General features: G+C 40.6%; 1 protein-coding gene across 2 annotated transcripts in view; it reads left to right on the top strand.

The window, feature by feature from the left end:
• Positions 1-7,185: 7,185 nt before the first annotated feature.
• The window catches only part of FAR1 (fatty acyl-CoA reductase 1), a 62,904-nt gene continuing 46,041 nt past the window's right edge, over positions 7,186-24,048 (top strand). For both annotated transcript variants that reach the window (XM_032166550.2, XM_032166549.2), the window contains exon 1: positions 7,186-7,306. The gene's annotated coding sequence lies outside the window, so the exon portion shown is untranslated. The remainder of the gene's footprint in view (positions 7,307-24,048) is intronic.

The following is a 24,048-nucleotide window of genomic DNA, read 5'->3' as shown; positions in this document are numbered from 1 at the left end:
CATAGGGAGGGAATGTGTAAGGCAATTGTAGGAAAAGCCAAAAATGTTATGTGAATATACCTAGGGCCTGATTTATGGTCAAGGTTGTTTTGACCTAAGGATAGGATTTAAGGTAGGTACATGCTCTTACACAAGAACAGTACATAAAATAGAAATCTTTTTTTTTTTTTTGAGACAGAGTCTCTCTCTGTTGCCAGGCTGGAGTGCAATGGCACGATCTCAGCTCACTGTAACGTCCACCTTCTGGGTTCAAGCCATTCTTCCACCACAGCTTCCCAAGTAATTGGGATTACAGGCATGTGCCACCATGGCTGGCTAATTTTTTTTTTTTTTTTTGTATTTTTAGCAGAGATGGGGTTTCACCATCACATTTTTGGCTTTTCCTACAATTGCCCTACACATTCCCTCCCTATGGTGTATAAGCCCTGGGTCTAGGAGGTAATGTTATGGGGGGGTTCACCTTCTTGTCTTGCTGCTGCCCAAAACACAGACATGGCTTCCGTTTGTAAGTTCCTATTAAATGGTTTTTTGTTTTGTTTTTGAGAAACTTAGTTTTTCAGCCTCTTTCTTCAGCCTCTCAGCTCCTTTGGACTTCTGGGGGTAGATTTGCATAGACCTGCCCACCGCAGAAATGTGGCCAGGCTGGTCTTGAACTACTGACCTCAAGTGATCCACCCACCTCAGCCTCCCAAAGTGCTAGGATTACAGGAACTGTGCCTCATGCCTGATCTCTAGTAAATGTTTTAAACTGAATCACACAACGTTATGACATTGTCACCGGCAGCCCATTAAGCACCAATACCCTACTACCTGGCACCCATATGGGCCTTCAGTAAATATTTGTTGAATGAACAGAAGGAAATTGTCACTCTAGCCTATGACCTAGTGGGAACACTTCTGGGCATCTCTCTTAATTCCTCTCTTTCCTTTACTTTTCCTACATGAGTTACCAGTTTTTGTCAATTCTACTTCTGAGGTACATTTTGTGGCCCTGTCCTCTGCATTCTCACTACCATTGCCCAAAATTATAGCCATTTAAACTTCCTATCTTTGTTTCCTATTCTCCCACCCCAGGTCTTTTCCCCTCTTTAGTTCAACTTCCATGTGGCCACTGGAGTTATCTTTCTAAAGCTCAAGAAACATCAATCCTTTTTATTAAAAATATCAATAGTGTCTTGCTTTCATGACTTTTCATATCTTGCTTTAATCTATTTTTCCAACTTCATTTCTTACTACTTTTCAGCGAGCACCCTGCCCTCTATGCCAAACTTGAGAAACAGCAAGCTATTTTTAACATTTCAACTTGCTAGTCACTCTTTCATGTTTATGTAACATTCTACATGCTCATTTTCTGCCTGGGAAATACTTATCAATATCCTTACTCACAGTTGTTCCACTGTGTGCCCACAATACTTTCTATTGACTTTTCCTATAGCAGTTATATTTTATTGTGTTTATCTTTTTTGCCTTTTTTTTTTTTTTTTTTGAGACTGAATCTTGCTCTATTGCCCAGGCTGGAGTGCACCAGCACTATCTTGGCTCACTGCAACCTCCGTCTCCTGGATTCAGGTGATTCTTGTGCCTTAGCCTCCAGAGTAGCTGGGATTACAGGTGCCTGCCACCACACCCAGCTAATTTTTGTATTTTTAGTAGAGACAAGGTTTCACTATGTTGGCCAGGCTGGTCTTGAACTCTTGACCTCAAGTGATCCACCCACCTTGGTCTCCCAAAGTGCTGGGATTACAGGAGTGAGCCACCATGCCCGGCCTTTTTTGCCATCTTGACAAATGCTGTCCAACAGGAAGATAATACAAGCCACATATAATTTATTTTTATTGTTTTTTAGAAAGAGTCTTGCTGTGTTCCCCAGGTTGGAATGCAGTGGTGTGATCATAGCTCACTGTAACCTCAAACTCCTGGGCTCAAGTGATCCTCCCACCTCAGCCTCCCGAGTAGCTAGGATTATACGCGTATGCTACCATTCCTGGCTAACGGCCACATATAATTTTAACTTTTCTAGTAGCCACATAAAAAAAAAAAAGTAAAAAAAGAAACAGATGAAAATAATTTTAATTATATATCTATAAATAACTGGCTGCTCTAAGAAATACCATAACAGAATGATTGAATGGCTTTCTTTATGGAGAAACTGTAATCTGTGCACTGTTCTCTACTTCGGATAACTGGAGATTAGCAAATGAGTCAAATGTTTTATTTCCTTAGAGTCATACCTTTGTAGACACTGACAAGCTTTTTTACACATAGGTGTGGTTGGCTGTGTGAAGTTCTCCCAGTTTAGGGCCTTTGTTTTCAAATATATCCAGGAGGAGGCCTTACCTTAGAAGCCCAAGGGTGTGCTGGTAGTGACTTTAGAAACTTTAGGTACTGTTCTCAAGAAGCACCACCCAAAGAACAGGGCAAGTCAGAGTCTGGGGCTTACACCTTGGACATGCTATGACCCTAGATAAAAGATGTCGAATTAGTCATTCTCATTTCTGGGCATCTGCGGCAGCTCTGTTCTGACTCATGTGCAAAGGGAGTAAATCCCTAAGAACGAAAGAAAAAGAAAAGAAGACAGGAAAAAGACGAATAATTTCCAGAGTTCTATACAGTTACTATTGCTCCCAAATGAGCTCCAAACCATGGCAATGCTACCCACAAAAGACAGGCAGAACAATGACCATCCAATGAGATGTGGAAATAAATTGGCCAACAAGATGCTTTCTTTTCACAATGATGCTTGGGAAATTGACAACAGATGGTATCTAAAACATGTTACAAATACTGTGCCTCTTCTTTCCAAGACCTGGGAGCTCAGTAATACCAGGGCACTTCTATCAGTGAACAACATCTAGAGGAGACAGTCGAGAACCAGAAAGTCAATAGTCAAGACACAAAGAGTAATTTAGAAGATCGAGGGACATAGCAGCTCCATTTTTGTTCCACTTAGATTAAACTTGCGGAATATCTGAGGGTCAGAGCATTCCCCTCCAGATGAAAACCAAACTTATTTCACAGATCTCTGAAACACCCAGAACAGACACTGAGGAAATGAAGCCACAGGAACCCGTGTATACTTGCCTAGACAGGCAATCAATGTACTGGTGGAAATATTAAAACCTTAATAGGATTTTTTGTTTTTGTTTTTACTAACAGGCTTTAAAAATATTTTTAAAGCAGATCTATTCTGGAAGTCATGATTGGGTGCAGGGCAAGGCAGATATCATAAAATGAACTACAGAGAATACTGCTCTCATTAAAATTTAGTTCACTTGGGAAAAGTTGCCTGTAACTCTTTCTATGCTGAGAGTGAACATCTCTGGTGCATTCTAGACAGCTATGATGGGTTTTCCACAGCAACTACAAAGAAAGTTGTGTTCTCATTAGTTTTATCAAAACAAATATTTTTAATGTGCTAGTTACTTTTAAATAGTTTATACTTTCTATTGTCATGCAATCTGTAAAGTAAAGCATGGTGAAAAGAAGGATTAATTTGGTGAATTCCATGAGGGGTGTGTACATAAGATGCTGGGCCAGGTGTGGTGGCTCATGCCTGTAATCCCAGCACTTTGGGAGGCCAAGGCGGGTGGATCATGAGGTCAGAAGTTCGAGACCAGCTTGGCCAACATGGTGAAACCCTGTCTCTACTGAAAATACAAAAATTAGCCAGGTATGGTGGCAGGTGCCTCTAATTCCAGCTACTCGGGAAGCTGAGGCAGGAGAATCGCTTGAACCCAGGAAGGCAGAGGTTACAGTGAGCCAAGATTGCATCACTGCACTCCAGCCTGAGCGACAGAATAAGACTCTGTCTCAAAGAAAAAAAAAAAAAAAAAAAAAGGCTGAAGGCCGGGCACGGTGGCTCACACCTGTAATCCCAGCACTTTGGGAGGCCAAAGCGGGCAGATCACAGGGTCAAGAGATTGAGACCACCCTGCCAACATGGTGAAACCCCATCTCTACAAAAAGTACAAAAAAAAATTAGCTGGGCATGGTGGTGCACGCCTGTAGGTCCCAGCTACTCGGGAGGCTGAGGCAGGAGAATGGCGTGAACCGGAGAGGCAGAGCTTGCAGTGAGCTGAGATTGCGCCACTGCACTCCAGCCTGGGCGACGAGCAAGACTCCATCTCAAAAAAAAGACTCTGTACTACTTATTGTGAGGAATACAAAGATGTATAATGACAAGACATAATGACTTGGTCTGGTTTTGGAAGAGGCAAATGTAGCATGAGTAGAAAGATAATGGGGCTTGCCATCAAATCTATCTAGATTTTAATCCCACTTCTGCCACCTAACAGCTCTGTGTCTTTAGACAAGTTACTTGTCTCACTGAGCCTCAAGTTCGTCTTCTACAGAATTTAGATGAAGAGATGAATACTTGCATAGGGTTGCTGTGAGGATAAAGTGAAGACTTCATCAGAACTATACTGAATAAGACATTCCCACAAAAAAATATGTTAGAAAATGACACATGCCAGAAGAAAACTGTTTCCTCAGAGCAGTATTTGCATAAAAATGCTTGAACTTGTTTTTTGTTTCTAAAAATGTTATGAAATTCTGAGAGTCATAATAGCCACGTTATGGCCAATATGCTAACCACGTTAAGGGTAGCACATTCGTTTTGGTTTTTATTCCTATATATTTTCTCAATGATACATAGTATCTCCTTTTAGGCTAGAAACTATAATAGTACATTTTTGGCTTGGTGTAATTTACCTTCATTTACAAAATATTGTTTCTATAGCATGGATCAAGAGGATATGGAGTTGTTTCATGTTTGAATAAAATTATAATGCAGTTGATACCAATATATGGCAGCCCAATTTTCAGGGATCTTGCTGTATAAAGATGGGAAAGGCAGATGAATGAATGATTGATGTCATTACATTTTTCTAGTTTAAACTCTGGTGCAAAATCTTTCACTGCCTTTTATTTAATTACTCACTTTTTGTAGATTAATTCTCTGAATTCATTTAAGAATGATAGTATATTATGGAAGATTTGAGTCATACAACATGCCCTACCCATGAAATTGTACCATCTTTGAGAGTGATCCATTGTTTTTTAAAGTCTTCCTCCAGAAAGCACTCTGTCCATTTGTGGGGGTCTGCTGGAGGCACACATTTCATACACATTGACTTGAATCAAATGAGATCCCTTTATGCTCTCAAGTGTATGGCTATTTCTGAGAATCATTTATTAAGTGAGTACTTAATAATTACATCACGTTTTCCTCAGAACTAAGCATTACTTTGCTTTTGTACTTATATCAATTTTCTAAATTAAGACATATACACAAACAACAAAAAGTTTATGAAGTATTTTCTGGAAATAGTGTCTATTTCCTATAGTGATATTACCCTATCAGTATACTGATAAACCTTAGCAGTAGTTAGCTTAGCTACACATGTTCTAAGATGCTCCTGAATCCCCCATGCTGGGTTACATCCTCTTTCTAGGTATTCCCTCATCCTGTATTACACTGGCATTGTTTATGTCTGTCTCTCCATTAAACCCTATGTTCTGTGGAATACTGTCATATCCAAGTTTATATGCCTAGTGTAGTGACAAGCACTTTAAATAAAGGCATTTGCCTGATTTAAACAACTCAATGGCTAAATTAATAAATATGAATACTGTAATCTTTGTTTTGTTGCTTGTGTTCTTTTACAGTTAGAATTTGGTCCATAGTTCTTACGTTTGTTTTGGGAGAATATTTTGACCCACTTCTAAGAAGTGTTTCACCTGATCCTGGCTATTTATGAATCTGGCTTTTGGACTGGATGGGTTCCAGGCGTACACTGTCTTGCCTAAAGTAGGGGAATGTGACATCCCTGAGGGTAAGCAAGTGTGTTAGCTTTGTGTTCTGTGCCCTCCTCCAGAAATGACAGTACTTGCTGCAAGACTGTGAGCTCATCGAGGCAGAAGCCATGGCATTCAAATTGGTTTCCTGAGCCAGAACTTAACATCTGCCACAAAGTAGGTTCAGTGAGCTTTTGTAGTGTCCAACTGGATGCAGCACTATGACTGTTTTTAGCTACTAACAGGGCCAGGCACTGAAACAAGCTCTAAATCCCCACAGAAAAATCACTCTGAGCCATCCTGGCCCATCCCTAAATACCAACCTGTGCATGCTATTCACCGTGCCAAGAGCGTTCACTCATTTTGGCTTCTCACAAATCCTTTTTTTTCTTCCTATGGCTTGCATGTTTTGAATGACAGCTAAATCCTAATGCGGACTGTTTATACAATGGAGTCCCACGGAGCCCAAAGGTTGTGGTAATATTATTACAGAATTCTCATGATCCTTTTATTATTTTTAAAAATGAGCCGTATGAGTACGGTAATACTATTAAGTGTCCGGCTGGATGAATTTTTCCATGTGTGCACAGCCCGGAATATTTCCAGCTTTCCATAGGTTCCCTCATGCCCCACCCCTCAGAAGTAAACGTTATTCTAACTCCTGTCACTATCAGTAAGTTTCGTAGGGAATTAGTTTGGAGGAAGTGGAAGGTGGAATGAATGGGCCCACAGTCCCTTGGGGCTGGGCGAAACCCGTGGAGGATCCAAGGGTCCACAGAGCTCTCCGCTCTCACCGACCCGGGCCACACCCGCCAAGCTGGTAGTTCTCCGAACGGATCCCTCACGCCCAGCAATGGCCGGAGGGCCCCCAGGCCCCACCGTAATAGCGCTAAGCACGCCACAATGGCAGCCCCGCTGTCTCCCGCGCGGGCCTCAACCGCGTGCTCCCAACCTTGGGAGTTGGCGCCCCTCCCGCGCGACGGACAGCCGGGCGTGGCCCTGGGCGCGACCCGACAGGACGCCAGCAGCCGGCGGGGGCGCTCCAGGACTCGGGATGTGGGGCGCGGGCCCATTGGCTGAGCATTCCCCTGCGAGCCTCCTGGCCGCAGGGCCCACCTCCCGGCCCTCTCTCCGCGCCCCCATTGGCCGTTCGCGTTCCGCTGGCGTCCGCTCCCGCCCCACTCCCGCCCGCAGGGAAACCGGGTTGGGGGTGGGAGGCTAAAGTAGGGAGGAGGATGAGTGGTCCTCCGGGTAAGGGTGTGCGCGAGAGCCAATCAGAAGCGGATGTCGAAAAGAGGCGCCGCGCCAGCCAGTCACATCGCGAGGTGCGGTCGCGGCCGGCTGACGCGAGTGCGGGCCTCAGCCAATGGGCGTGCCACTGCCCGTCCGCTCTTCAGCAGCCGGTCGGGGGCGGTGGAAAAGCGAGTGAAGAGAGCGCGACGGCGGCGGCGGCGCAGCTATTGCTGGACGGCCAGTGGGAGAGCGAAGCCTGAGCCTCTGCGTCTAGGTGAGAAGCGGGTGCGCCAGCGGGAGCGGCCGGGCTGGGCTGCGGGCTCCTCCTCGCCTGTCTCGGGCAGCGGCTGCGGGAGCCCGGGCTGAAGGCCGGGCCGAGGCGGGGGCGCCGACCTGGCGTCCCGCCCCCGCCCCCGCCCCCGCCTCCGCCCGGGTACGCCCAGAAGTGAGGGCGCCCGCCTTACCCGGGGTGGTCTCTGCGCCTCTTGGCCCCGCCGCCGCCCTTCACAGGGCCGGGACGGCGAGGGGGACGTACGGTGGGGCCTGGTTTGCAGCCGCGGAGCCCGGGGGGCCGCCTGGGGTGGGAGGCCGCGTAGAGATGGCGAAGGTGGGGCGGGGTGGTTAACGGAGCAGCGGGCTCCGCGTGCTCGCGGGAGGGTAGTGGCAAAGTGAGGCCTAGTGACTGCAGGATTCCGGGTCTGGGGAGGAAGAAACTGGTGGGAAATAGGTGATGCTCAGAAAAGGGTGCTCAGGGAGAAGGCGCGGGCCGGGGAGTGTGGTTGGCCTCTTAGAAGTAAGGATTGATAGGGCTTGTGGGGAGATCACCTGGGAGTGAAGGGAGGAAGGGCTTGGGGTTTGAAGGTGAAGGTCTCTGGAGAACTGGGACACGTGGATCTGGAGTAAGAGGCACCTACTGAAACCGAAAGGTGGCTGAGAGAAGGTTTTATGTGAGGTGTGGACGGGAGGCTGTTGGACTAGAAGGCATTAGTTGGTTTGTTAGGACAAAGTATACAAGCAGCAAACGCGGTAGATTTATGTGTGTTAGGTGAAGATTGTGAATCTTTTATGAGTAGTTGAGCAAGAACAGTTGTCTGATTCTGCAGTGTCAGAGAGTGGAGGGTCTCAGGTAGTGTCTTGGTCAGGTTTGAAGGTTAATTTACTGCTAGTGGAGGGCCAAATACTCAAGTGTTTTTAATTCTCACTGCTGGGGCTGATCCTCCTCCTACACTCCACCCCTCCTGCCATCCCTGTGACAGTTCATCTCGTTTTGCCTCAGCAGCACAAAAACTCACTCCCTCCGAAGTAATGGCATACATATTGTTTGCTTTTGACTGGATGGCAGTCAGGAATCCCTTAATTCTTCATATTAAAAAAGTGTTGGTTTAAAGACAACATCAGAAGATACTCTCAGAAAATCTGCCCTCCAGGGGAGTTTCTCAGCTGTCATGTTGGGCATGTGTAATATAGCATAAAAATGATGCAAGATCTCTTACAGTAACACAAGTGAGAATTAACCTATAAATACAATCCTGATGTCTTTTTTTCAAATTAATTAAAAAAGTAAACAGAGACAGGGTTTGCTGTCGCCCAGGCTGGCGTGCAGTGGCGAGATCATAGCTCGTTCCAGCCTCAAACTCCTCGGCCCAAGAGATCTTCCCACCGTGGCCTCTCAAAGGCTTGAGATTACAGGGGTGAGCCACCCCACCCAGGCCCTGTTATTCCATACATTTTCCATAAAATTGTTTTATAATTTTTTTATTTTATTTTATAAATTTGTGTGTGTGTGTGAGACAGAGTCTCGCTTTATTGCCCTGGCTGGAGTGCAGTGACGCGATCTTGGCTCACTGCAACCTCCACCTGCTGGGTTCAAGTGATCAGCTCTTGCCTCAGCCTCTCAGGTAGTTGACACTACAGACACATGCCACCGCACCGGCTAATTTTTATATTTTTAGTAGAGGCGGGGTTTCACCACATTGGCCAGGCTGGTCTCGAACCCCTGACTTCAAGTGATCCATCCGCCTCGGCCTCCCAAAGTGCTGGGATTACAGACGTTAGCCACCACGCTGGCCAAAATTATTCCATAAGTTTATCCATAAAAATTCCACATAAATTTTCTGGAGTTTGATTATGTATTAGGCTTGTTGGGAAATTTATCATCCTTGTGAAGAATTTTGTAGCTAAGTAGATTCGGTTTTTTTTTTTTTTTTTTTTTCCACTCAGGAAAGACATGGTATGCATGCATCACTGCTATTCTGTTTGAAGCTTTTGGAATTTTTATTTATGGGGTGTGGATAGAGGCTAGAGGCAGAGACTGAGGTCAGAGAAGAGGTAGTAGAAAAGAAGGTGGCCCACTACCATATTTCCAGTGTATTTAAATGGGAGATAGAGTTTCTGAGGGTAGGACAAAAGGTTTATGAAGAGTTGAGTCAAGGACAGAAGCCAAAGAGAGCATTTGCTGTGTAACATGTTTGCTTGTTAACCAGATCAGCAAAGCATTTTAACTAATGGACCATTATGTATGATCTAGAAACAATTTTGTGAAAGCGATTTCTTAGTGATACTATTTACTGTGATCACATTTGCCCTTAGTATAACAATACCTAAGTGCTGATGCGACTTGCAGTAGAGAAGTAATCTGAGTGGTGTAGAGTGAATCGGGGAAGGTTTCCTGAAAGGGGTGAGTTTTGAGCCATCATGTGAACTAGAAGTTGGGATGTGGGTTATTACAAGACATGAGGATGACATTCCAGTAGTTTGTGCTTGGTGTAAGCAACTGTGGACAAGAGCGACAAATTAAAAATGGTTTTTAAGGATAATTGAAGATTCTAATGAAGATTTAGGGGTTTGGAAATCAACCAAGTCTATGTTGCAGCTTAGCTGATAAATAATTTTTTATGTTAGGAGAGAAAATTAACAGTTGATAATGGATTGGAGATAGGTAATAAAGGAAAGAGCATAAAAATATTATTTGATAGTTATAGGAGAATGAAGTGAAAGTAAGGTTATTGAGAGGTAGGTTTAACAGTCAACCATATATCATAAATTGGAAACATTTTTGAGTCCTGTGCTAGAGTATATTGATAATAATAGCAAAATTTATTGGGTGCTACTTTGTGGCAGACACTGTTTTGAACCTTCCAAATATTATCTCATCTTCTGATTATCTGTATTTTATAGTTGAGGGAGGTAAGACTCAGAGAGATATAACTTGCCCAATGGCACACAGCTAGGAGTGGACAGGTCAGGATTGGCAGAATCAGTCAGTAAATGTTAGTTGAGCATCTGCTTGATGCCAGGCACTGTACTAAGTGCTGGGTGTTCAACATTGACAAGAAAATTCAGGTCAGACCTCATCTATTTTCTAGAGATTGTCAGTTTATGTAAGAAGAGCCAGTGAAGAAAGAAAAAGATTAGTTGGAGAGATTTCTGTAGCTAGTGAGGAATACACTATTTAGAGAAACCTGGGATAGAGTTTTAAAGAGATGGTGATTAGCAACAAAATATATAGCTGAGAGACTCAGAACGATTGAGAAGAAACCATTGAGTTAAGTAAGTAAAAAAGTAATGTGAATTTAGTCACAAGAAAGCTGGAATGAAGATATTAATGTTTGGGCTGGTAGTTAATTGTGTTTAGTGGCAGGTACTCTATGCAAATTTAAATATTTTCACAGTTATAGTCAGATTCATAGGAAAGATGATGGTATGGCCCCTTGTAATGTTTTAATCTTTGGCTGGAAAGATCATGGATGCTTTAAAATGCTTGCACTTTTTAGTGTTTTTTCAAATTTAAAAAAATGAGCAGGCAGACCACCTGAGCTCAAGAGGTCAAGAGCAGCCTGGGCAACATGGAAAAACCCCTTTTCTCCCCCCCCCCAAAAAAATTAGTTGGGCAAGGTGGTGTGCGCACCTGTAATCCCAGCTACTTGGGGGGCTGAGGTGGGAGCCCGGGAGGTTGAGGCTGCAGTGAACCTTTATCACGCCACTGTACTCCAGCCTAAGTGACAAAGTGAGACCCTGTCTCAAAAAAAAAAAAGTGAGCCTTATTTTTATAATTAGTGGGGACAAGCATTCAACTGAAATGAGCTAATACTCAGGAAAATATGGGTAGGCTAGTCTGAACTTGGGGTAGGAGAGAAGATAGTCTTATTTCAGTCCTTACTCCGTAAGAGCCACCTTGGTAGGTGTGTTCCCATCTTGGAAATGACTGGATTGTCACTGTTGGAAACTGAAACCGTATGTACTGAAAGGTGGTATTTGCTTAACCTGAAGGATCCAGTTACTAACACACCCTGAATGGTGGAGATACAGTCTTTGTTTTCCTGAACATTTGTTTCCTTAGAGTTTAATACATGAATTTAAGGTTTAAAAAAACCCAACAAACCACTGATAGAATTGTGTCATTTTAACTGCTTCTTTTGGCTTTATATCCTTCTTCTTCCTACACATTGGTTCTATAGTTCCTCTCATTAATGGGTTCGTAACAGGCTTGGAGTTTCAGTTCAGTAAGACAAAATGAAAGTGCTGGATTTAGGTATAGCTGATCAACTTAAACACTTATAAATTCACCATTGTTTTCGGTTCTCAATTTGAAGAATGGAGACAGACGTCAAGAAAATAAGCTTTTCTTATTCAAAGAATGATTCCCAAACTAGTAGGATTTGCCCTAGGATCAGTACAGACTTATTACAGTCTCCTAAACAGAGAGGAAAGAGTTGCGTGAATTCGTCTAGCTTTTAGTTTAATTTCACTTAGCCCATAGGGATTCTGAGAGGAAACGATATTAATGTGATTCCTATTTCATCTAGGCACTGTATCATAATCCTTCAATAAATTACCACATTTGATTCTCATATAATTCTCTAAAATGTGAATACCATATTACAGATGAGGAGAGTGAGACTCAGAGAAGTTAGTAACTTTCCAAGGTTGGAGAGCTAAGTGACAGAGCTGGGATTCAGACCTTTCTTTGTCTAACTCCAAAACTCATGCTTGTGAAACTAATAGCAAGGAGGACTGATTTATACCTTCAATTGAAAAAAAATGCCACAAGCCTTAGGTATTTAGTAACTATTTGTTACCTTAGAAGATGAGACTCTTGCTCTGAGTGTTTGTGCTCTGTGACACTGCCTCTAAATAAATGATAGTGATTTTTTAGTGTCTTATAGGATACCTTATATTTTCTTGCTTTAGAGATGTATGTTTTCATATTTTAGAATTTTTTGAAGATGTATATTGTCTATATTTACTTCAAAATGTTTGTGAAATGGTTACTATATCTTAAATGTATCTCAGAATTGATGAAGCGTGGCATATGCCTATAGTTTTCAGACATAAGTATCTTATCAATTTGTTGTGCACTTTTTCTTCCCAGGCTTCCCCATCTTATCCTATTGTTTTTTAAAATATGATTTAATAAATGAAATACATACTACCAATAAAATAACTCATTCTCTTTCATTAGTTAACATTACAGTATAGAGAAACGCATTATGATGTAGAAAATTCAAATTGGGCCGGGTGCGTTGGCTCACGCCTGTATTCCCAGCACTTTGGGAGGCCGAGGTGGGCGGATCATGAGGTCAGGAGTTCGAAACCAGCCTGGCCAATATAGTGAAAACCCCATCCAGTAAAAATACAAAAATTAGCCGGGCGTGGTGGCGCCTTCCTGTAGTCCCAGCTACTCGGGAGGCTGAGGCAGAAGAATTGCTTGAACCTGGGAGGCAGAGGTTGCAGTGAGCCAAGATAGTGCCACTGCACTCCAGCCGGGACAACAGAGCGACACTCCATCTCAAAAAAAAAAAAAAAGAGAGAGAGAGAGAAAGAAAGAAAGAAAATTCAAATTGAACTGTGAATCAGCAGATCTGAGCTTTAATTTTGGTTTTGTTAGCTACTTGATGTGTAACTTGCTAGGCAAGTCACTTCCCCTCTATGGGCTTTAGTTTCCTCATCTGTAAAATGGAGGGGGAGGAGAAACTTTAAGCCCGTCTTCCTTGAATAGGTTGTATGCCTTCTTTCTAATTAAAAACATAGATGCCCTAGATGCCTTTCTTAAAAACTGTATTACTGCATTTTACAATATTTTCTTTTCATCTTCCTTCTTTCCCTTCATAATTTATTAGAGAGGATAAATTATTTTTGGTATCCTACATTTACCAGGACAGCATATCTTAGGAAGTAGGGACCCAGAAAATAATGAATGAGTGAATATATGTTTTACTTGACTTAATGAAAAATATTTTAAATAAAGTACCATCAAAAAGATGTTGAAGTTTCATTGAAAAGTAGTTCTACCTAAAAAATGAAACGTGTTTAGTAAAGTTCAATTCGTCTGCTCTGTATTGGATAGATGTACAAAGAAGAAAACTCTTGAACTTGTCTTTAAGAAGCCCTCTTACTAGTAGGAGAGGCAAACTTCTAAACTTTGTATTATGGAAAACTGACAGCAATAATACACACATCACCAACTTTAAGAGTTACCAACTTGTGGTCAGTCTTGCTTCATCCATACCTCCATCCACTTCCTTCTTTATTTTGAAGCAAATCCCTAGACTTTTTTTTTTTTTTTTTTTTACCAGTTGTTACCATGCAGTGTGATAAGTATAATAATAGACATGTTAATCCAAGTGAGGTGCAAATTTGTTCATATAAATATATTTTGAGACTTGAGCATTATACTGTTCTGGGCACGAGAAATTAGATATAGTAAGCTACTGTAGGGCAGGGATAATATAATTGAAGAAACTGTACATATGTGAAACAGAATGTAGCAACACTGGATCATGTGCCAAAATTGGTGGTAGAGACTCTTAAGTGGGAACTGACATTATTTCAGAGTGAAAGTAGAACTTAAACAAGTGGCAATAGAGAGAACATTCAGGGATAAGGTGAGGGTAATCACATGGATAAAGCATGCAGTTAGAAAATCTAATTTTGGCTTCATAGAATAAGTTATGTCTAAATCTGTATCTCTCTATCTTTATCTTTTAGACTACTAGAACATGTAATTGGCTTAGTGTAGATGTTATATCAGAACTTGAACAAAGCCAATTGCTGTAGTAGAAATTAGGACACACTACTTTGTGAATATATCACTGTTCGTGGTTAATTTTTTGGCACATTCTGTTAAAAAGCCTTCTAAATATCTTAATACCACATGTATTAATGGATCCATTCTTGTTAGAATGTTTGTGGGTTTGTGCCATCAGCTTTGGTGTGCAGTTGTGTGTGTGTGTGTTTAACTTAAATGTTAACTATTTGACAATTTTAAGATTATTTTGAAATGTCTAGTTTAGATCATTCTTGTCTTACATGAAATTTTTTCCAGAAATGTTGGCATGATAATTCATGAGAAATCCTTGAATTTAGGGAATTGTTATCATTATAGCTTATTTTGAAGTATTCTGAGAATAAAATCTTAAAGTATATTCCCTAATGCAGAAATTGCTTGTCAAAGGTCATGAACTTCTCTGAGCATCTCCTCAAAGTGTTGTGCTATCTCATCAGAAAAATGTACATTCAAATATCCTTGGGGGGCCTGTGGATTCTGGCTTAATAATTTATTCTTTAATGTGTAGGCAGAAAGCATACTGCTAAAATTCAACTCAATTATCTTTCTGTGTGTTCTGCTTGCCTTTTACAAACAAGTGTTTTTAATTATTAAGAGTGATAAAATGATAAAGCTTATTATTGCAAATGCCTAATTAAAAAATTAGACTAATTCTTAATTGAATTCTTGGGGAAAAACAAGCTGTAGCCAATTTAATAAATAGGAATTATTTCACTAAAGATTTTGGAATAAGCGTGTGGTACTTTATTTATGGCTCCTGTCCATCCTGGATTAACAGGAAGTAGAATATATGACATACGAATGAATAAATGCATAAATGCCTTTTTTACCCCAGAAGTAAAAACCTTGACTTACTGTGTCCTTAGGCAGTTAAGATCTGTGGAGGAAAGGATCTGTAAAGTATTTTGAGGTTCACATCTGTGTTGAAACAACCGGAAGTAATGCAGGAGCTTAGAAACTGTTTTTGGCTGACAAAGGATTGATTCTCAGTGGAGCCCTGAGATACAAGTGCTCATCGTTCACTTAGTTTGAGGAATGGCCCTAAATGAGTTTCTTAGAAATAGGTGGTTTTAAAAAGTTGTGGATTGTAATTAAAATGTAATTATCATAATGATTATTAGCATAAGCAGAATTCTCAGGAGATAGGAACAGGTGAATTAGCTGGTAATGGGACATTTGACCCTGCAGAGCTGTGCACAGACTGTTTGAAGTTCAGTGAATATTAGGTGAATTGCTTTAAAGTGATACCCTTGTGACCTGTTGGAGTTAATAATTTTTCAAGTACCTAATCTACTAGTAGGAAACAACTTATTCCAATACATAGTAATAAAAATACAGACTGTGAAAGCCAGAAGAGATTTTAACAATCAGTGATCTGGCCTCTCCTTCAGTGAATTTAAAGAGTTATCAGAGAGGTTGACTTGCCTAAGGTCTGTTGATTATGGCAATCCCAACAGCGTTGTTTCTCATTACCTGATTTTTGGTAAGTCTATTGTGCTTATTTATTTTGTTTGTCATTTCATTCTGGATCTCAGTATTTGGAGAAGGAAGTATATTAACACTAGGATTTTTAGCATGGTAACTAAATTATTGGTAAATTGGCTAAGAATTCCCTGAAATGTTATACCATAATGTTTTTACTTTGCCATCATATACTCCTTCCATCTTTAACATAATAACCCATAATTACAAGATTTATTAGGGTAGGCGTGTTTTAGGAGCTTAATTCCATTCCACAGCTGGAAACAGATATTAAGAATCCACAATTCTTAAAACATATTCCTCATGCTTTTTTATACCTTTCTGGAGTGATCTTTGCCTAACAGCATTTAGTTGCAAGCTGTGTCTATGAACTTGGCAAAGTTTTAAAAATAAACTAGGAAAAGATTTTTGAGAAGAGAGTTTGTTATGGGATTTAGTCATTTAAATACATTCCTAAAAGCTGTTTTTTCCCTACTCAAAACTAGACACTGGAAGGATCATTGACATCCAGGTTCAAAGAAGTTACTACTTACGTGACTGATCCTGATTGTGAGTTCTTTTGCCACGTTTGGTTCATCTGGAAAAGTTGGCTGGGGCTAAGACTTGCCCCGTACATTAGCGACATAGCCAGAGTGAGGACCCTTAGAACAGTGCCTGTCAAGCTTTTTTAGTCCTAGCCTTTTAGCTGAGTCATTCTTTAGCTCAATAATTTCTACTTTCTAATGGAATAATAACAATTGTCAAGGTATAAGCATTTTTGGGGAAGAGCTATATGGATGGTTCCTAACTGAATCACAAAAAATATACTTGTCATAAAGTCTAGACTAATTAGAAAACTGCAGGCCTCAAATCCTAGTGATGGAATTGTATCAGTATATTCTCTACAGTTATAATAAAATAACCAAAAACTAAATTGATAATGATGAGCCAAACCTAATGGTAATTTAATTAAAAGGCAAGAATAATGACAATTGAAAACGAAGACCAATTAAAGACAACACAGTTTCACTGATGGCGAGTGCCCCTCTTGAAAGTTACCGACTTCTACATTTTGAGTATGCATATGTGGTGGGAGCTTGCAGCATTACCAGTTGCAGCAACTGGATATACTAGTAGGATACAAATTGAAGTTTTTGGTACATTCTAGTAAAGTCTTCATTTTTGCAACTCTTGATAAGTAGCTTAATAGTTTATTCATAAGTAGCTTTATGGATTAAAGGAAGGTCATGTTTTCTTTTTTTTTTTTTTTTGAGACTGAGTCTCGCTGTGTCGCCCAGGCTGGAGTGCAGTGGTGCTATCTCCGCTCACTGCAAGCTCCGCCTCCCGGGTTCACGCCATTCTCCTGCCTCAGCCTCCTGAGTAGCTGGGACTACAGGCACCCACCACCATGCCCAGCTAATTTTTTGTATTTTTAGTAGAGACGGGGTTTCACCATGTTAGCCAGGATGGTCTCGATCTCCTGACCTTGTGATCCACCCGCCTCGGCCTCCCAAAGTGCTGGGGTTACAGGCATGGCCACGAAGGTCATGCTTTCTAAATCATTTGTAGTCATCAGGAGGCTTGGCCCTTTCTTGGAAAATCATTACTTTTGAAGGCTGGTTTAGTAATCCTTGAGCTTCTCATGAGCATTGTTTCCCTAGCTGTGTTGGGAAATTTATGAAGAGCAGGGCTTAGATAGAATTTAGTGGGTTTTTTTGTTTGTTTGTTTGTTTTTACCTCAGGACATTTGTAATCTTTGATATGCTAATATACATCTTTAATCTGCTTGGGATAAAGCATATAGTTTCCTAGCGCCATTTACCACAAATGCTGCCTTGGAGGACTGTTTTTAGGTTCAGCCTTGAGAACAGATTCAGAAGGCAGGAATAAGAAAGTGACACAAGAAAAATAGAAAGAAAATACAGCATATATATGAAGCATACATAATTTACCTTTGTTAATTTTGGGTGAAGCTGTATGTAGTGTATATGTAGTGTTCAGGGTAAATATGGTACCTTTTTCTATAACATCAGTTTTACTCAGCAATTTGAAATATTTTATATAAGATCTTTAGGTATATTGTGAAGTCAAATTTTATAAATTTTTTTAGCAAAAAAGATATTGCAATTCTGTTATAAAAGTTTGAAAAGCTCTGTCTTTGGTAGTACACTTAAAATATTAGTATATCTTTGTATCTTGGAATACTGTGTTTCACTTCTCTGAGTCTGAAAGTATTAGGATAAAAATTTCATGTCAATATGAAAACATTATTATTAAGGTAAAAAGTGATCAAGCACAATAGTTTACCTAAAAAAAGAGTCATGTATGACTTATGGGAATTACTTTGTTTAAAAAAACTGTTTTCTTCCCCTAGAAGGAAATTGAATACATGTTTTTGCAAGCAGCAGACTGTTTTTTTCCCCCTCCAATTTCACTAACTTAACTTTAGAACTATTTACTTTTTTGTTATTTTGGGTGCTTCTTCCTGTTTATTATTCAGTGTTCTCAAGCTGTGTGTTAACAAGAACACAGCCCACCTTCTGTAGGCTTTGTAGTAGAGAAGTTACCCTACTGGCTCTGGCCTTAAGGACAGAACCAGAAACAAAGGAAAATGTATATTATTGAAAAATTTGTTTTCTGATTGCAGATAATTTTAGTGCTACAAAACGTACATCTCCTCTCTGATAGAGTAGAATTTGACTTTTTAAAGGTGTCTTTATGTTTGATTTTTACATCACTCAGAGGAATTCTGAATCTTATTTTTCTCAATGTGTAACATTTCCCAGGATAGTAAGATCCTAGAAGCATTTTAACTCTTGTCAAAGTGCCATGCTTATGGAACAGCATCATTATATGAAACAGTTGTATAGTGGCCTAAGAACTAATGAACGTCTTTAGATTCCTTACTACCGAGAAGTGCCTTAGGGGGGAAGTATTGGAGAAAATAGGATATAGACAGTTAAATATTGGTAAATCAGTGCTTGTGTAGGCAAACAGAGTGGCCATTATATCTACTTCAATGGGTACTTACCACAGGGTTGGACACTAGCATCTTTTATTGAAAAAAGAAATGTTAACCAGGACGCTACAGCAGATCTTTATTTGTGGAAAATGCTCAATAAGCCTTAATTTTTGAAAAAGGAAAAAGGAACCCACTATTATTATGAGCTTGACTACACTAAATAGTTTGTTCACTTTGGGTTTGCATTTTGGCTCTTTTTTTGTTGCTTATAGATTTCTTTCAGGTGAGGTTTTCTTTTTTGAGATAGGTTCTCACCCTGTTGCATGGGCTGGACTCAAACTCTTCGCCTCATGCAATTCTTCTGCCTCAGCCTCCCAAGTAGCTGGGCACACAGTTGTGTGCCACTGTGCCTGGCTCAGAGGATGTTTTCTTTCATGTTGAGTCTGTCTTAGTCCCTTTGTATTGATATAAAGGAATACCTGAAGCTGGGTAATTTATAAAGAGGTTTATTTGGCTCACAGTTTTGCAGGCTGTACAAGAAGCACGGCATCAGAATCTGCTTCTGGTGAGAGCTTCAGGAGGCTTCCACTCCTGGCGTAAGGTGAAGGGGAGCACGCATCACACAGTGAGAGAGGAAGCAAGAAAGAAAGGAAGAGCTGCCAGGCTTTTTTCAACAGCCAGTTCTTGTGGCTGAGAACTGAGTCATTTCTCACTAGGAGTGAGAATGCTTAGTGGCATCAAGCCATTAATGAGGAATCTGCCTGCATGACCCAAACACCTCCCACCAGGCCCCACCTCCAACATTGGGAATCAAATTTCAACATGAGACTTGGTGGGACCAAACAAACCATATCTAAACCATAGCAGTCTTAATCAAAACGTTAAGTGATGATTGCAGTTACCAAAATATAGTAGAAAAAACACTGGATCATTGGTTTTCAATGCTTCAGATGGGAATCTATCAGAAAATCTTAATGGATATACTTAGCTCCAGGCTTCTTCATAGTCTAACTTCTGTAAAACAAGTTGTCTTGCTTTTGACTAGAGGTGTGTCAACTCCAGATGGTAATGCTGCAGAACTTTGCTCCTTAGTTCAGCTAAAGCCAGGTTCAGGAGTTCATAGTTAGTTGAACATGGGAAAGTTAATTGAACGTGGGAATGTGAAATTCTTGTTCAGTAGATGAGGTTATTGGGTAGACAGAATATTTCAAAGTGTGAGGTCCATGAGTCCATATTTTTAAAATGGGTTTTGAGTGGCTAAAAAAATAGGTAGTAAGAAACAACTCTTCGTTGTACCGTAGTCCTGTGAAATAGGTCCAACATGGGTTGGTGGTTGGCAGTCTTAAGAGTAACAGGCAGTTACTTTACTTGATGCTGTTTGTGACAGACTGTATTTTCTAAGGATGGTTGCAACAATATTTTCCATCGCATGTGTGTGAGCTTGTACAGACTGTAACTGTTCTCTCATTCTGAGGTGGGATTTAAGTCCCTTGAATTTGGGCAGTCTTGTAAGTCATTTGTAGCCAGTAGAATGTGGCAGAAAATTACACTGTATGACTTCCAAGGCTAGGTCAGAAAAGGCAAGAGAGCTTTTGCCTAGCTCACAAGAATACTGGTCTTTAAGCCATTAGCAGCTTTGTAAGCATCTGACTATTCTGAGGTCCCCATGCTATAAGGAAGCCCAAACTGTCTCATGGGGAAAATCGAAGAGGCTAAAGTCCGGAGCTAGAACCTCTCAGCCAGAATTGCTTAGCTGAGCCCTTTACAAATTCCTAACTCATAAAAATTGTGGAAGAAAATAAAATGGTGGATGTTTTAAAACACTAAGTTTTAGAGTGGTTTTGTTACGTAGTGATAGGTAGCCAGAATACTCCAATACTACTTTCCCATCCGTACTTTTAAATTCCGTGCTTTTTTTTTTTTTTTTATTGTATGAAGTTTTTGAACAAAGTAGTGGGCAAGAGTTTCTCTGAGTTTGTGACAGGATTATGTTATGTGTTCTTCTTCACTTGTAGTCTTTTCTGCAAAATAATACAGCCCAAGCCTCATCCCTGCATATCTTTAATGGGCTTTCCTTTTAGAAATACAAATTTTAAAAAATATATATGTTGAAAAAGGCTATAGGTCATGTCGTCCTTTTGCATTCAGCCTCTGGCATATCTATATTTCTGAAGCCTGGCATTAATGTGTTGTTTTGTTTACGAAGATATTATTGTATCAAACAAGCATTTATTGCCCATTTTACAGTGTGGCAGTAACAATAGTAGTAGTGAAATCATAGATAACGAATATTTAGATGTACTGCTTTCCCATTGATGTCTTTCTCATTTATACTTCATTTTTCTGAATGTTTGTGGAATATTGGAAATCATTGTTTAAAACAGAGGTTGGCAAACTATGGCCTGCAAACTGTCTTCCTGTTTTTTTGAAGTTTTATTGGAACACAGCCACACCCATTCATTTATTTATTATCCATGGCTGCTTTCCTGGTACAGTGGCAGAGCTGAGAAGTTGTTGCTGAGATTGTATGGTTCACAAAGTGGAAAATGCTTGTTAATTGGCCCTTTACAGAAACCTTTGCCAGCTCCTGGTTTAGACTATTTCTTAGTTGATTATCCTTTTTACTTTTTTAGTTTTTTACTTTTGAGGCAGGGTCTCACTCTGTCACCTAGGCTGGAGTGCAGTGGCGCAATTATGGCTAACTGTAGTCTCAACCTCCTGGGCTCAAGTGATCCTTCCACCTCAGCCTTCCAAGTAGCTAGAATCACAGGTGTGCACCACTACGCCTGGATTAGTTTTGTATTTTTTTTTTCAAGATGGGGTTTTGCCTTGTTGCCAAGGCTGGTCTCAAACTCACGGGCTCAAGCAATCTGCCCACCTTGGCCTCCCACAGTGCTGGGATTATAGGCATGAGCCACTGCTCTCGGCCAGTTCCCCTTTTTAAAGGACATTTGAAGATATTTTTTCTTTTACTTTTAAACTCAGGCAATCTAATGAATATTAAAAGATTATTTAACGTAACTTTCTATCTGCTGCTTGAATTTCTTTCAGTACTCCTACCATGTGGTCTTCCAGCTGAAAGGGATAAGATAATGAGATAAGCAGAATTAATTAAATAATGACAGCCGGGAGTGGTGGCTCACGCCTGTAAGCCCAGCACTTTGGGTGGGAGGCTGAGGCAGGTGGATTTTTTGAGGTCAGGAGTTCGAGACCAGCCTGGCCAACACGGTGAAACCCCGTCTCTATTAACAATACAAAAATTAGCTGGACGTGGTGGTGGGTGCCTGTAATCCCAGCTACTTGGGTGGTTGAGGCAGGAGAATTGCTTGAACCTGGGAGGCGGAGGTTGCAGCAAGCCGAGATCACGCCACTGCACTCCAGCCTGGCCGACAGAACAAGACTCCATCTCAAAAAAAAAAAAGAATTAATGACAAAGATATAGCTGTGTTAAACACAGGAATTGCACCTGATTGGGAGTAAAAAAATAAAAACATAGATTAAATACTAATATTTTGTTATTTGTCCATTTGCTCAAAGCTGCCTCTCCATTGGTAAGTTTTTTGTTTTTTTAAACAATTTTTCATAGAGATGGGGTCTAGTGATGTTGCCCAGGCTGGTCTTGAACTCCTGGCCTCAAGTGGTCCTCCTGCCTGGGCTCCCAAAGTGCTGGGATCACAGGCGTGAACAACTGTGCTTAGCTTCATTGGTAGGTTTTGACTTTGAATTTGTTTACTTGCAGAAGGCACAGAAGAGCCAATTTTAATAGAAAAAACACGTAAATGGGCCAGACTTCCAGGTATAGCTATAGGTGGTAGAAATTTTTAGGTAGCTGGATTTAATAGTTAGATATTCAATTTGAGACTTTCCATTGCAGTACTTAGTTTCCCTAAATAAATATGTAGCAGCTAAAACATGGAACTAAGAGTCTTTACAAATACACTTGTTGTGAGTTACTGGGTTTGTACAATAAATGATGATACAGAAAGATGCATACAAGTAGAGCCAGTCTAGACTTGACTGCAGTACTATATTGGGTATTGTACTATATTTGTATATTCTATGTACTTTATTGCTTTGTGAACATGGTGAACATTGTGAATGAGGTGTATCTCGCAGGAGATAGAAGAAGGTACATCCATTTCCAAGATCAACATTATCTCGAGAGGGAAAATAATTTTTTACATTCCATCCAGGAAATCCATCCTGTTAGAGTCCTGTTAATTATTTGTTTCATACATAAGTAACCATCTAATGTTTTTAATACATTTTCCATCTAATAAAGAAATGGAATGAATTTAAGTAATAAAGATTAGTAAAAGAAGGAAAATACAGGTTGAGCATCACATTAAAAATTTTTAGACTATTTCTGAAATATTACAGATCAGACTGACAGCTGAAGGACCATACTGAGAATCATTACCATAGAAGTAAAGGGAAGATGCATAAGGAAATGTAATTGTGTGCCCAGTCTTTTGTGTTTATCTTCACAAAAATGCTGTAAGATAGAGTTGGGTGGGTTGGGTGTTTTATCTGTATTTTTTTTTTTTTTTTGAGATGGAGTCTCGCTCTGTTGCCCAGGCTGGAGTGCAGTGGCGCAATCTCGGCTCACTGCAAGCTCCGCCTCCCGGGTTCACGCCATTCTCCTGCCTCAGCCTCTCCGAGTAGCTGGGACTACAGGCGCCCGCCACCACGCCCGGCTAATTTTTTGTATTTTTGGTAGAGACGGGGTTTCACTGTGGTCTCGATCTCCCGACCTCGTGATCCGCCCGCCTCGGCCTCCCAAAGTGCTGGGATTACAAGCGTGAGCCACCGCGCCCGGCCATCTGTATTTTAAAGATAAAGAAACTGCAGGCCCAAACAGGTAAGCAAGCTCAACAACACGATAAATAGGTGAGTTCAGATTCTAACCTAAACCTGCTAGACTCGGAGTCCCAGGGATTTCTACTGTGTCTTGGCACCGGGTTATCTGAAAGGCTTGTTTCTATAAAGGGCCTACCTTATTTAGGAAGGAGAGTTTATAAGCTGGGCCTCACTTCATTCAGTATGGAAAATGTTTTCACTAAACATTTAGTTTCCTAATAGCTCACTAGTCTGTGTACTTTATTGCTTTGTGAACATGGCGACCATTTAAGTTTAAGGCGTTTAGGTTACAATGTGTATTTTCAAACTGAAGTGATCCATAGGATTACCTTGGTATAGGTATTTGTAGAAACGTGTTTGAATGTATTATTATTCTTAAGCAAGACCCCAAAGCTTCTTGTTTTCTACCCTACCTTATTAACTCTACTGCCTTGGGGTTTTTTTATTTCTAATATATCAATAAAAGATTCTATCTAGGTAACATCTCTCTGTGGGTCAGGTAGGGTGGCGTTGGAAATAAAGTCACTGATCTTTGATATGTGCGTCTTACCTGAAAATGATGTCTTTTTATTCAAATTGATAGTGTCAATAATTAAATCCACCTAGAAGATGGTCTTCTGAGTAGTGTTCTAAGGTTGACAGTAGACCACTTGTTTTGGCTGCCTCT

Source organism: Hylobates moloch, unplaced genomic scaffold, assembly GCF_009828535.3.
Source record: "Hylobates moloch isolate HMO894 unplaced genomic scaffold, HMol_V3 SCAFFOLD_11, whole genome shotgun sequence".
Taxonomy (NCBI): Eukaryota; Metazoa; Chordata; class Mammalia; order Primates; family Hylobatidae; genus Hylobates; species Hylobates moloch.
This window is presented reverse-complemented; position numbering and strand designations above follow the sequence as displayed.